The following is a 14,701-nucleotide window of genomic DNA, read 5'->3' as shown; positions in this document are numbered from 1 at the left end:
ACAGTGGGTGTCAATGATGTCATTTTTGGTGCATAGCACTGTTCACAAGGGTGAAAACATCAAGAGCTATGAGTATGCATATTCAAAGTGTGGAAATAAGTGATAATAAATAATATAATGAGTTCAATTTACAATCTAAATCAATCTAACAATCTAAAGAAACAGCTGAAAAACAAAGTCCCTGACATTTATCAGTCAAAGAGTTACAAAGACATTTCTAAGGTTTTGGGCCTTTGGTGAATCACAGCGACAACCATTATCCAGAAACAGAAAACAAAACTTGGAACAGTGGTGTACTTTACCAGCAGTGATCAGCCCACAAACTTTACTCCAAGAGTGCATGGACAACTCATTCAGGAGGTTGCCAAAGAACCCAGAACAACATCTAAAGAACTACAAACCTCACTTAAAGGGAACCCCGGCTATTAACACATGTTTGCGCTAAAATATGCACTGTGCTTTCAATAACATATATGTGGTATTAAAATATTCCAAATGTTTTCTTTTTAAGCAAATTTGATATAAAACCGATTATAGATAGACACCAGTAGTTTTCCCTCACTCTCTCATCCCCGTGTGACGGATTGTTATCATCTTCATTTAAACTAAGTACTGGTTGACTATTTTCATTCTCTCTCTCTGATTGCTCTGGTTCAAACTGGAAAGGTTGAACCATATCCATAACCATATCCATATCCTGATATGTTTACCTTTGATTTTTATATCCACATGAGCCATTTGTACAGAAGTTCTTTCAGTTCAGTACAATGAGCATTACATAATAATAATAATGATACTTTTCTGTTAGTCTGAGAAACATCCATTAGGTAAAACTCTCTTGTTGTTCACATGTTGATTATTGGTTTACTGACTCTTACTAGCCAATTCAGGCTTTCACCTTATCTTAGGCCATCTTATTTCTTAGATGATTTTGCATACCATGTGTGCAGTTTCTAGGCATTTTAAGTATCCTAGATAATCAAATGCTTCTCAAATTTCTGAGTTAACCATCTATTAAACTTTAGCTTCCTCCCCTGTTTGGCCATCTGACTCTCTTTACTCAAGCCATTGTTTGTCTTCAAATCATTGCCGACAATTTCTCGTGATTATTCATCCTGGCTCTCCAGTGCAACTTCTATTACTTTCTGCCATTAAAGGTTATCTCGGAAGGTTTGCCATACCTGCTCAATATTTTGATTTGTATGTCCTTTTCTATGTCTTCATATTTCTTCTGTCTTTGGGGTTTTAAACATTTAGCACCATGTTTCAGGGGTACTATTGTCAGTAATAGTTAGAAGGAGTAGCCCACCTGAGTTTCTGCTGTTTCCTGTCCTCCACAGGAATTATTCAAGCATGCTTCTTATAAAGTCAAGCTGGCAATATGTGCATTCTAAAGATGGATCCTCGAAAGGACCTGAAATTAGAACTAGTAAATCAGTATCTCCATCTCTGCTGTTTCATGGTGAAATTTCAAGTTCAGCCTCAGCAGCTTTACAAGCCTTTCCATCCCATTTATTTATATAATGCCAAATCACTCAAGTCTAAAACTCTAGGCACATCAGCACATAGCTGGTGGTGGTATCACGGGCTCTGTCTTTTCTCCTGCTCCTGCTCCGCCAACTCTCAGCCTCATTACAGTCTCTGTGATCTCTCCTGGCCAATAGTGGCCTTGAGCCTTAATACAGGCTCTTTTTTCTCCTCTTCCTTTAGCAACTCTCAGTCTTATCGCAGGCTCTCTGCTTTCTCTGCCTTATTGAATGTTCTGGCTTTGTCCCAGCCTTCAGTGGCCTTGAACTTTAAACCAGACTATCCTTTCTATCCTGACCTTTGCCAAACTCTCAGGCCTATTGCAGACCTTCTGCTCTTGCTGCTGTTTTTGCAACTCTCAGCCCATTCAAAGACCCTCTGTTGTCAACTGGCCTTCAGCGGCCCTGAGCCTTAGTGCATGCTCTTCTCTTTTCTGTCTTGCAACTTGCAGCCTTTCGCAGGCTCTCTGCGTTCTGCTGTAAATCAGCTCCGAGCCTATCAAAAACTCTCCCTCTCTGTTGTGCATTTTACACCTTGCCCTGTGCCATGCATTGCTGCCAACATTCATGTATTCATTTCCCTGTAGGTAAGATCTTCCTGCCATGATAACACTGATTTCTTTTCCTTGGGAGTCCTGGTGGCTAATCTAAGGTTTATATCACTTCCACATTCCTACACTGTCAAGCTGATTGTGACAATCAGCTTGTCACAATCAGTATGCAGAGTGAAGACTGATTGGCCTTCTTCAGGCCAATCAGTCTTCACTCTGCATACTTTAAATCTCACTGCACATTTGTCATTCTTCCTTGCAGACGATTTGTGCAATCCACCTCCATCCCATCACTGCCTCTCTCTCTTGGATCAGATTCCATTCAAGTCTCCATCTGAATAATAATATTGCCCATAAGTTAAATATCTAAATAATATCTGTGACTATTTGCAAACAGGCTTGCAATAACAACCTGAGGTGTTAAGTAACCACTGGACTCATGAGTTCACATTGACTAGAAAAAGTAAAAGAAAAAAATCCAAAATCACTTAACATAGTTTAAGTTTTCATTGAGATACTTATATAACATTGGACTGAAAATCAGCTTGTAAGTTTTCATGGTGACCCTTGTGTTACCATAGGCTGCTGTATTATTGTGTATTTTATATCAGTGGTAATAGTGTGTGCAGGACACCTGCAAATGGATTTAGATTTGACAGACATGATAAAATGCATGATGCACATTTCCAATAATCTTTGTGAGTAGTCTTAGCATAAATTCTGGGGGCTTGGATTAAATCTGTAGCTAAGTGTTTGTGGGTGCCAGCTCTAAGCTCTAGTGCTAGGGCGCTGCAGTGCTTTTCTGCTTATTCTCAAAGCACGTGATGATTGATGCACGTTTCTGCAGAGGCTGTAGCCAAAGAACTACATTTTCCTATCCCTCCATCCCTCATCCCTCCATCACTCCATCACCCACTCCCTCAAGGTCTCTCTTCCTCTTTCTGCTGATATACAGGACTCCCTCCTTTATCTCCAAAAGTATTTACATAAATTAACACGATTGTTTAAATATCTCAAAAATCTACCTCTGTCTTCATATCCTTGTATTTTATTGCATAATATCAAGGTAAGATAATGATAATAAAAAACAAAACAAAACCTTTTTCTCAGTTTTGCAATGTAATGCATTTCAACATTGTTCATTGCATTATCACAGTTAACCGAAAGCCCAATTTCTTTTTTTAACTACTGTCACTTATAATATTTTTATCATTGAAAGTGGTAGCATCCTCCTACGATTTATTGTAAAACCCACAGCACGGATTACTTCTTTCAAGCATATTCTAACCCATCCCACCTGCGTCTCCCTCTCCACTGCCACCCCTCGCTCTGCTGCAGTGTGGAATTTTCCAACCAGAGCAAGTGCTGCAGTGCCGAGGCTCAGAGTGATGGCGTACAGGAAGATGAAAAGGATAGAGGAGGAGGGCAGGGTGAGCGCTACTTAGCACACATCACAAAAAAACTGAGCCATTGTGAGGATAGATCCATCACCTCACCTCTCTACATGAATTCATTGGAAAAATACCAGACACAGAAGCAGCACTGAAGAGTTGGCGAGCACCCACAACATAGGATAATAGATGTGAGCATATTGATGTAAATGGAATAATAAGTATAGCACTATAATTAAGAAAATGCACAAAAATACTGCATAATATCCTAATATATATGTGAAAGTAGTTGTAGTTTTCTTACTTTTTTAATTTTTTTTACTTGCTAACAGGGCCTGCATTTTTTTGAATGCTTTTACTTCTGGCAAAATAACTCCATATGCATTTGTCACATATGACAAACCGCTCACAGATTTATATTATGTCATAAAATTCAGCATCACTATTCGGCCGGAGGATGTGCGGTAATTCTCAGCACTGGTTAGATTAGTTGTTAGGGACAACGAGTTCCCATCAACTGATCTGACGAACAGCAAGCAGTCAGATACTGCAGCATCTTTGGTGTAAACGTGGAGGAGGTGATTGGAAATGTGTTAATGACAATCTGTGACTGTAACAACGATGCAGCAGTGAGCATTTGAGATAACGTGGCAATGTCTGCGACTCCGGGTATTTTGTGGCTAAATCATAAGGGAAGTTTTCTGCTGCAGTCTGTTGGGCCAGTGTTAAAATTATGACGTTGTAAAAGGTAATCAGAGTGGGAAACTGTGTGTGGGTGTGTGTGTGTGTGTGTGTGTGTGTGGCTACTCTTTAGATTATTGCCCTGCGTCACCAGATGTGCAGAGCATGACATCATTTACCCAGTGGACATCTCCGGTAACCTCTGTGGTGACATTCTCATACTTTCTGTCCTGCACACGACGAGGCATGCACTCACCCCAAAACATTAACTCTGTTCAGTTAACCATTAGATGTATCATTCTCCAATGAGAGAAATGGCAGCATACAGGATTCCTGGAAAATAAAATCAACTTATAACAAGTGAATAAGCTGTGAGTGCAGAGATATATGCAAAGAAAAATCAAACCTAGAAGATCACGCAAAATTGAATATGCCAAAAATATAGTTATTAAATACCACTAAAGAAAGGTTATAATCAGCAAAATATCATGTTTTCAACCAAATTCAGTCCAGTTGTAATAGACTGCTGTGGTAGTGGGTATTGCTGAGTAAATGTATCTGTAATTTGCTTACACTTTCAATTTCTTTATAATAACGATATCGTTTGTATTTTCTTCAAGCAGCCTTTTAAAACGTCTCCATCTTTCAAAAAAATCCTAAAGATGCCAAATGAATGCTAATATTAACATGTAAATAGGGTTACGTTTAAATTTGTGCCACTCTGTTGCTTCCCAGCCCTCTATGCCTGCACTGTTACCAGTGCTCACATAAAAGAAAGAAAACACTGACTTGTTTGGTAATGGTGGAGCAGGACTACCCACTTTAAAGCAGACAGTGGATGTTATTGCCAGTACTACCAGCCTGTTGTCTATAAAAGAAAAAGACAGCTGATAGTGAACCTGTCCAAAAAGCTGAGCATCAGGAGGGGGATAAACATTCCTCACACTGTGGCCTTTATAACCTAATAATGCAACACAGGTAGGTGTTGAAAATATATTTAATATTATTTCTGATTGCAAAGATTTGTAATCTACTTCTTATTAGATGGCATCTTATTCTTATTTTAAGTAAACTAGATTTCAGGGCACAGTGTTGCAAGCTTAAGATTGATCCAGTCTGCAGTAGTGTATCGTGCAACATAAACTGGAGCTCAGTGGAATATAGGTAATATAAAACCAGTCCATATTGGATTAGAAATGTCAAGGCAACTATTTGGCAAACAGCTAAGCTTGCATCACATTAACTGAAAGTTAATTAATAAAGTTTGACGTACATGAGATCTATCCAGAAAAACAAATACGCACCAGTGTGTATGTGTATGTATGTATGTTTGAGAAAACCCAGCCACTCCTCCTGAGTCATCCTATCATTTGCTGCTCTTTTTATGTCACTTTCTGATGCCAAAGGAAACTGGACCCAGTAAGCCTCAGTGACAGGAGAAGTTTTATGAGAATTCTGAGAGGTTTGGGACCTGGGCCAGTCTAGGCCACTGCCACAGATGCCAATCATCTGTCCTTGTATGTAAAAAGTCTGGGACACTGTCAAAACAACCACAAAAGAATGGAAGAGTGGAATGAAACTCTAGTTTAATAAGTAAGCAGTAAGAAACTCACATGTTAATTCATACTACCTTAAGAATAAATCCCTATGTTAGCCCTTTATATACACGGCATATACCATCATTGACATCGCCATCTCCTCTAAGCTTTTAATATTATAAAGTGTATTCTTTTCAGTGATGGCTCTACAGCAATGTTATCTTAAGCCCTGGCCTATGTACCGTCCTTTCAGCCTGTCTGACTCAATTTGTCCCATGTAATAATCGCAGGGTTGCATAACACTGACCCGCAAGCCCATCATCACAACTACGAGCGGTAAATCCCAGAGATCAAGAAAGGGTCCAGACAAAAGGAGGACAAAAAGAACAATGAAGAGATAGGATGAAACAGAAGAAGTCATGGATGTAAAGCCGTTTGACTGGCAGGCAGCAAAGGGCATTTGGCTCTATTCCCTGAGCACACAGACAGCTGAGAACATTGTGCTCAGACGAAGGGCACTGCCAGAAAAGATAGCAGCTTACACTGTGAAAACAAATGTCAACACAAACTCCCAGTGAACAGCGTTCCCATTTACCATTTGCTGTCAGGAACACTAAAGTGACAAGGCTTAAGGAAATAAGTCAAGTGGTAATTATGCCGACAGGTAAATGCACTGCTGGGATAATGAAATGAGCTGCTTGAGGAGTCAAGAGATTCTCTAAGCTAATCCGTATTTCCCACCTATTCTCCCTGATTAGGTGCATAGTCTTCATAAAAAGCTCTGCCAAAAAAAGGGCTGGGAACTGGGACAGGTTCTCCCAAGGTGTAAGAAAAAGTATGTGAGAAAAATTAGAAATGAGATGGAAAGTTTTACTAAAGCTTCACATGAAGGAATGAAAGACTGGTAAATTAGTGGCTGTGCAGGAGAACATTTTCTGTTAATGAGAACAGCTTAAATATAGCTGCAGAGGAAGAGGAAGTTGAGACAGAATCCCCCAGAGTTTCCAGTCAGCATGTTTTTCATCCGTGGTCCTGATGATGAACTTACGTATACGTCCACAATATACCATGTTAGACTTGGAGCAGGACATGGGGATCTTGCACTGATTTGTGTTATGAATGTAACAAATGATCCACATGCAATAATTTTCAGTAGCCCTAACACAATCTCTGTGCCTGTGTTCACTAAATAAATGATCTGAATGGAGGTGCAGATTTGTAGCACAAACAGAGAATAAGACTGTCAGGGTCATTTTATTGCTGTCAAAAATTCCATTCCATTACATCATAACTGCTTTTTAGATAGTTAAATAATGTCTGAAGCCCTTGCCAACGACGCCTCTCTGATGTGAGAAAGTAGCAATTTCAGTAGCTTTCCACTGCAAGCGGAGATTTATCAAATGCGTGGAGGTGAGAAAGTGAGAGTGGTTTGGCTTTTTATCTACATCTTCATTCTGTTTATGCCACGCCTTCCTCCCATTGAGCACACTCAGACCCACATAAGCCAGTGAGTGCTACTCAGACCTTCTCTTGCATAAGTGACATGTCAGGTTTTCAGCCGTAGTCAACACCCAGCTTTGTTTTGCTTTAATCATGTCAAGACACTTAAGCCAAGCTTGTTGCATTTAATTATTTTATTCATATAAATGTCTTTTAAGTGTTGATGGGGTTTTTTCCATGGGTGTGCGTGATTATCCCGTCTAAGTAGAACTTAGCTGACGAGGAAATTTCGGAAGTATCACCACAAGGAGCAAATGTAAGCACAAGCCAAGGGTCAGGGATACTGCTAACATGCCTCCACAGAGATCCTTTGCCTTACATAACGTCCAGTGAATGTTAGCGCTGCACAGTTTGTGACAGATGCACTGAGAAAGATCCTTGATTTTTTTTTTTCTTCACAGCCTTGGCTTAGAAAAGAAGAATGAAAATAGCGCTCTGGCAGTGGCTCAGTAATTTTCTGTTCTTTCTACTATGGAGCAATGGAGGATGAGAGATTTTGTGAATAGGATAATTATGTGTAAGACATGTCAGACTGCCTAAATCTAAAAACCTGAATATGATTCTTATGAGAGGGGACTAAAATTAAGAGTAGTTCTAATGGTTATCATACTATATACACAGACAAAAGCGTTTTACAGTTATATTCCATCACATTACATACCTGATGCTAATCCAGACTGGGAGTTATTTCACTTGTCAGCTCCTCTCTCGTTGTTCTTAAATAAAGGCATTTTACTGGGAGATGCTTTTAACAGAGAAATTTGTTTTTCCATCACCTCCAGCGTAATGCTAGCTACTGTTAGCTTGCCTGCAAACACAGATGAGTTGCCAGCTGCCTAAAATCATAAAACTAGTTTCAGCTAATTCTCGGAATGGATGGTGTTACATGTTAATTAACTTCTAACTGGCTTCTTTGTGCAAAATATTTTAAAGTTACAAAGTAACCAATGAAAGATTCATACTTTTCATTGCTTAGTAGCTACCCCTCAGCATGCTTACTTGCTAACAGCTTCTGTGTGATGGTCTGGCACTGATCCCGCTTGATAATAGTAATGCTAACAAGATATCTAATATGAAACCTGATCAGTTTTTCTTTTTTGTATCGATATGCAGTATATGCTGGTGGGTTTTTTGTATGCGGTATATGCTGTTTGTTCATTGACCTAAGCTAACATTAGTTTGAAACACTGTTGCAAGGCAGTAAACAAGAGCTAGATAGACATATATCTGTCAAGTCTGTAAATCTCTTTAAAGACATATGCAAATGTTCAGTTTTGTATGTCTGAGTTCTTTCATAATAATTAAATTAAATATACAATTGTTGGAGCCAATCCAACTAAAACTATAAATGTGTCTGTTTCATCTACCCACCCTGTGACAAGAAAAGCTCAGAATATATTTATAGCGAGCTTAAAATTACAACTCTATGCCCTGGTACTTTTTTTTGGAGTTGTACTGTAGCTGTAATGGTACAGATGTTTGGTGATATTGCACGACAATGTGTGCAAGGACTCCTCAGGGAGTACGTGTTTCATTTGTTCATCCTAACCCCTTCACTGTGTGTCCTGAGATCCTGGAATGTGGTAATGCAACACTACACAATCTCTTTGTGTAGACTCAACCAGCTGCTTAACACTTCAGGGCACCTTACACAGTTAACGATCCTGTGTAGGACAACGTGTGTTTCTGCCAGTGAATGGAAGATAAAATGAGTTCAGAGAGATAATTATACCAACCCTATGGGCTCTTTTGATGCTCTCAAGAGAAACTGTAAGAATAGAATAGAATGATCTCATCACAACCTTGACCTCATTTATTTTCCATCATGTGCGAAAGACGAGAGGACCTCGAGGGTGTTACAATTATCCCTCTACTCGGGGTGCCCGTGCTGTCAAGTAGTGATCTTAGCACCAATCTACTTTCAAAGAGACTGGATCGACGTGTAGTCTGCAGTCATCACAGTTGGAATATATTGTGAAGGCGATTAATTTCACTGGATGGAAGTTATATGGAGGACATTCTCTTAACCTATAATAGAAGTATAAAATCTAATAATGTTTACTGCAAGAAGAAGTATAAATGAAATATTCGGACTCGACCTAATATTGCCAACTTGCATAGTTTTTTTTTTGTGTTTAATGAGCCAAGCTTAGCAAACTCCCAGCCAAGTGTCTGCTCCTTTCCCTGCCTCTAGAAAATGTCTGATCTGTGTAAACAGCGGGAAGGGCCAGATTACGCATGACATTAGGTCTACATAAATGCATGTAGAGAGAGGGATGATTGTTAGGCTTGCAAAGCGGTTGCTTCACCTGGTGTTTAGAAAAGCTTGCTTCTGCTGAGCTGACAGTCCTGCCACACTGTGACCCAGCAAAGACAATGCCAAATGATGGCCCTGACTCCCTGATGGCCGGAGGTTTTTAAGAGATGACATCCCTGTCTCTGCAAATCCTGCAAACATCACAGTTGGAGCATCATTGGGGTGCGATTATACCAGATTCCCTATCATCAGAGGACTTATAGGAATAATCACCTTGCTGTCAGATGATATATGAGGGTTTTGAATATAATTTTCTTTTTGCTGGAGTCAGGGCTGAGTAAGACTATCTTACAAAGACGTGCACATGTGCCAACGCCCTTGATGTGTTTCCTCCCGATCTGAGCAACAGGGCAGAGGTAGAGAAGAACACGTCGATCAGCAGTCACCCCCCAAAGCACTGCAACACTAATAGTGGAAGCACTCCTTTAATGTCCATTCCCATTCTATAAATAAAGATTTTCCAATGCACTAGTCAATGGGAATTCTTACCCTGATATAGAAGAGTCACTCGCGCACACACGCTGTGGTATGTGTCTCACTGGATTGCATTACACTGTTGTCCATCAACAGCTAAGAGAACGGTGAGAAAAGGGGACAACTTGTAAATAATAATATCAAAGGACACCCATACAGTCAAAACAGACACAAAGTTGCCTCATACTTATATTTGCTCTGCAAACATGCATGGCATGAGTTTGACCTAATGTTCTGTACCTTTCTAGTTTTAGCTCAAGGTTTGTCTATGGCATTCCTACAATTTACATTTTGAAAAACGATAGAAAGCAAAGGAAATTAAAAAATAAAGACAAGGACGCCTTTTTTTTGTTTCATCTGATAGATATTGCTGCAAAATGAAAGTGAGTGTTTACTGCATGCATCGGTGGTCTAGTTTTGTTTTTAGTTTTCCCTTGTATCTCCAGGTGTTTTCCTTTCGCCCCCTTCATTCTCTGTCTTCCCGTTTCCCAGTCTGTCTGAGTCACCCCTTGTCAGGGTGCCTGTTTCATTATTCATTATTCCCATGTGTGTGTGTGGGTGTGTGTGTGTTGGGGGTGGGGGCAGTTACTCTGTTTTGGGTTTAGATTTTTTTTTTTTTGCCTGTTTGTGTTTTCTTCTTAAGTCACCCTTTGCACTGAATTTAACACTGAGGTGGAAGATTTCTGTCACAAACAGAAATTAACAGGCATGTGATAACTTGAACATAACAAGTTGAAAAATAAATAGATGAACACACATTCAAAAAAATGTGTGTCTCTTTAACAATGAACTGCATACATCTCATGTCAGCCCCACAGGAAACAGCTACCCACAAGGTATTTTCAACAATACCACATAAAAATATACACTACTATTACATTAGAAACACATGATATGGGCCACAGTGGCTGTTAGATGCCATTAACAACTTTAACAGCCAGGTGAATTTAATATTTACTTGGCTTGTTTTTTCTCTATATGGAATTGTTACCGTGGCACCATTATAATAGCAGACCCAGGGGTTGAAGTGGGACAATCCAGGTATTCGGTCCCCTTCAAATAATGAGCAATTAATCTGATAGGCAGGTGAATGCATATTTCTGTTCAATTATTCATTTTTGGTGTGATGCAGCCTGGAAGTGACTCCAGTAATGACACGAAGATCATCCTTGCATATGGACTGCGTGGACTCTCGATACGTGCTTTTTTTCTTCTCACCTCTGTGATGCGTTAATGGTGCAGATGTAAAGTTGTGGTCATACTACTTTTGGTACTACGGATCTATAGACGATGTGTTGCTGTTATGTTATGTTATGTTTTTGTGAAACTAATTGCAGTATACAAATGGGTAGAAAATATGATGTGATTTGATTCACTCAATGAATTTGACATTTTATGCCAGCCTTACAGTATCTAGGTTGTAAAATCGGCCATACAGCTCATGAAACATCTGCTTATATCCAGTTGAACTCAGGTAGTTAAATCCACAAAGCACGGGTCAGCTGAAATAAATTACTATTTGACTTTTTTCTAAGTGATCCTTTTCCCCCTGTTGAACGTTACAACCGATCTTAAGGTTCCTCAACCAGGTGTTAGATAATATGTATTAAAGTCTCAAGCTGGATAAGAAAACCCATCACACAACCTGTCACTTTTGCTTTTGTTGTGATAATGGCAATTTTGCATTTGTGGTAACATGAAACAGCTGCTGACTATCTGGAGCAGGTGAGACTTGAACAGGTAGAGACAGGAAGTCAGACTGGCTTTTGTGCATTTGGCTCCATGTCTGTAACTAATAGACAGGCCAGTGTCTGTGCTCAATGATGATGTGTTGAAAGTAACAATATCAGTGACTGGCTCTTTTTGAGTGTCTGTTTTTCCACTTTCTCAGAGGTCAGTCTCCGTGTTACTCTGGGTTAGAAGTCTGATTTCTCACCCAGTGACTTTGTCATTTCTCTTTTTCAGAGGATCTGAGGTCTGGAAAGAGGAAGCACACTGTGGGAGTGGACTGGGTAAGTACAGGAAGTTAGCCTATTCTAAGTATCTACACAGCAAAACAAAGTACTCATCCTGTCCTCTGCCTGCAGTGCTGACATTGAAATTCAACACAAATGCTGAGTAAACATTTAGATTTGTTTTATAGGGAGAAACGCACGAGTGCAGCGAATAAGGATTCCCAACTGCTTTCATTCAGGTCACCTCTGGACCAGACTTTTTAAAACTGAACACACTCCATGTCTTTTTCACACAAGACAGTGGAATCAAATCACAATCTAACTGTTTAAGGTGCTGCAGTGTGTTTTGCTTGCCTTTCACTGCTTACTGGGTCATTTCAAAGAAAGTGGCTTATAGTCCATGTAATGAGTTACCCTGTACTGGCATGTCCAAAGGTCTTAGTGAGAAAGGCTAAAGCTGAGTCAGAAATTTCTACATAATACAGTACACATCAAGAGTTTATTTTGTTGTTAATATGTAATGACTAATCTGACTAACACATCCACAAGCACACAGACACACACTCACACTTCTACCTGACCATAATTGTCCATAAAGGGTTGAAAAGGGGTGAGTTGCACAATTTCTGAGTCATCAGTTTGTTCAGTGTGTTATTAAACTTGCAAAAGATTTGCATCCTTGGTCAATACAACGCTGAGGTAAATATGGGTTAGGATACCACTAAACATGTAGTATATCTTTCTTTTTTTTCAGACTGTTCGGGAAGAGCATGGTTTAGCATAAATACCTTTTTTTTTTACCCAGGCACTTCCTTGTTATATAATGCTCTGTTATATAATAACACTAAAGTTAAATGTTAAAACGCAAACCACTTAACTATTTCTAAAAAATTTCATGAATGAAATGATGAAATGATGCTCTTTTTTGTATCTGTATATCAGAAGTGTTGACTTAAACTTTTCAGTTCAGTTCACTAGAGTTTTATTTATATAGTGCCAAGTAACAACAACAGTCATCACAGGGCACTTTATACGGCAAGTTAAAGACCATATAGCATTAGAGAGAAAACACAAACAATTTGATGACCCTCTATCAGCAAGCGCTTGGCAAAAGTGGGAAGGAAAAACTCCCTTTTACCAGAATAAAAACATCTGGCAATACCAGTGTATGCAAACAAATACATTTACACAATCCATAAAGAAAATCTGATTTTAATACTTAGTAATTTAAAACTTTTTGAAAATGTAAAAACAATCCTGCAAGCTGGTAAACCTGTTACAAAATATGTTCTGCAAATCAAAATCAAGTACAAACATGAATTCCCTTTTTTTCTTCACGAGCACACAGACACGTGTATTAACAAAAAAACAAAAGAACAACCACAAAAAAGCATTCCCATGTCATGTTTACAGAGCACTGGGTTCAGAGTTTTAAGGGAAAAGTGTGTATAAATAAACTAGCAAAGAAACAAAACCAGTTGAAGCTGAAATGGAGGTGAATGAGTTTAGACTTTGATAGAGCCATTTTTACTGTGTACAAAGGTCAAAAACATGTGGTAGATGGAGAGGAGGCAGTAACAGGAAGCAGGTGCCCAGGGTGTGTGTTTAAACTTTTTTAAATGTACCAGAAAGGTGAACTCTTTTTTTTAGGAAAATAAAGAGAGAGGGGAGACCTACAAATTGTAGGAAAGAAGTAAAGGATTCTGTGTGTAGGATATTGTAGGTTTTCCAAGGATTGCCTGATCCTAAATATATGGACATGGTGACTGTGAGAGCTGTCTTTTAGTGATACCTTCATGCACACAGATTAAAAGCTTTTCATCTGGATCCCATTTGAAAACCCAAAATAAGAAACAGTGAAAATGATAAACAAAAGTGACAGAGATGACTACTGTGTTGAAATACTGAAACAAAACAAATGAGTGGCAGTAAATTCCAGGTATTTAACGTGTAAAGTGATGTCACAGAAGTCACGTGAGCGACTTTCTTTGCATATAGCTGCTGATAACGACGCACCTTAATACCCTCGACAAGATAATAGGTCCACAGTGTAAGGAGCTGCGTTGGCATGGTCATATTTCTTCATTGTGCGAGATGAAAGATTAAATATTCAGTTTCAGAAATTTCTGAAGACCACACAGATCCGAGTTACTGAGGAAAGACTGAACACTTTTAAAACTTTTTACAGACAAGGTAACTGGCTGCACGGAGGTCGGTACATGATCCAAAAAACTAAAAAAAGAAGAAGAAGAAAAAATAGGATGTGTCCATGCACTAAAATCTGTAGATCAAATCTGTAACTTTTTATAAAACTGTCTGTCATGCCATGCTTTTTTTTCTTGTTTCTACATTTCTTTCTTAACTCTGTAACTTCTGTCGGTGCTGTGCTTTTTGGAAAACAAATTTCCCAGAGGAACCCACCCGAGGGATTAATAAAGTTTATCTAATCTAATCTAATCTAATTTAGATTGAATTGTACTGCAGAAAGTTTCATGATCAGCTTAACCCAAAAATGATTCCCACCTCCTGTTCTTCAAATGAATTGTTCTCCATGCACTGAATGAGTAATGTAGGGATGTGAATATACTATTACATTAATGCATTCCACCAATAGATCCTCAAACACCCTGTACTATGACAAGTTTTATGCCTACCTCTAAAAATATGTCTTTTCTTTCCTTCTTTAATATCCTGTCTTCATGCTTTGCTGTTGAATGGTTGCATACATAAATTCTACATTACCTTGAAAACAATAAATTGTAAGACAG

At 38.9% G+C, this 14,701-nt stretch overlaps 1 long non-coding RNA gene across 1 annotated transcript in view; it reads left to right on the top strand.

The window, feature by feature from the left end:
* Nucleotides 1–2,810: 2,810 nt before the first annotated feature.
* Nucleotides 2,811–14,701, top strand: part of LOC146518570 (uncharacterized) — a 16,110-nt gene continuing 4,219 nt past the window's right edge. Inside the window, exon 1 of the long non-coding RNA XR_014874122.1 lies at nucleotides 2,811–11,990. This is a non-coding gene — a long non-coding RNA (uncharacterized LOC146518570). The remainder of the gene's footprint in view (nucleotides 11,991–14,701) is intronic.

Source organism: Neolamprologus multifasciatus, chromosome 5 (assembly GCF_963576455.1).
Source record: "Neolamprologus multifasciatus chromosome 5, fNeoMul1.2, whole genome shotgun sequence".
NCBI lineage: Eukaryota > Metazoa > Chordata > Actinopteri > Cichliformes > Cichlidae > Neolamprologus > Neolamprologus multifasciatus.
This window is presented reverse-complemented; position numbering and strand designations above follow the sequence as displayed.